We start from the raw sequence: 1,015 nt of genomic DNA, 5'->3' as shown, positions 1-1,015 counted from the left end.
CGAATCTGTCCAATATAAACTCTCTTTTGCCACTGTTGGACTAATGATTACACCCTAGATCAGCTAGATGCAGGCAAGAGTGTGCAAGGTGAAATGTCATGTGCCACTGTCTGTACATGTGTCACTGTCTGTCACCTCAATTTTCTCTCGACCTGTGTGCATCCACGTTGTAACGTTGTAGGCTAGGTCGTAGCAACTTCATGATGGGTATAGTGAAAATTTGAGTTTCACGTAGTAGCCTAAACCTATCGCTGTTATACCAAACTGGGTGAATGGAATATGAATGACAGTCATCCAATATGCTGTAATAAACATCTCTGACCGCCACTGGTGCACAATGCATTGGTTAGGCTGTACAGTGCACTTTGAATGTCCAATACACACAATAGACTGGGATGGTGATTTCCCAGAGTCAAAATCCTGCAATAAGAACTATGGTGCTAATATGTGTGTAAAATCCTTAGAATTGTGTTCTCTGGGTGTCACTGAGTAGGCTGATACCCCATCCATAGGTCAGGCTGTACGCAATGCAATTCTGAATTCAAATACATCCACAATGCGATTAACTGTTAGGCCTAATTATCTTTTGTTGAGTTTTTATAATAAAATTCCAACCTGGTTGAGCATTATCTAGTACAATTGTGGCACGTTTTCATGCCAATTCCACTATTGTTGCTCACGCTAAATGTTGTTCACGACACACATGTACAGCTGCTCAGGTTAATAGAACTCCTTGGGCTAGTTCGACGTTGCAGCCGACAATACGACTGACTGATCTACAAGAAACATTTGATTATAAATAACTACTCATTATTTGTAGATCGGTCAGTCAGTTTAAATTTGCCCTTGATACATTACAGTTTTGATCCTCTCGAACACGGCCCCTCCTTGTTCGCTCGTCTTTGGTGGGCACGAGCAATATAAATGGCTCATCTTTGCGTCAATCAAAATAAGAAGCGTTGGCAAATAAAGTGATTGGATAAATCGTCTGTCTCATAACCTGACAGACGTAAAT

The sequence above is a fragment of the Salvelinus namaycush genome, chromosome 15 (genome assembly GCF_016432855.1).
Source record: "Salvelinus namaycush isolate Seneca chromosome 15, SaNama_1.0, whole genome shotgun sequence".
NCBI classification, from domain to species: Eukaryota; Metazoa; Chordata; class Actinopteri; order Salmoniformes; family Salmonidae; genus Salvelinus; species Salvelinus namaycush.
The sequence above is the reverse complement of the archived record's forward strand: the minus strand, read 5'-3'. Positions refer to the sequence as shown.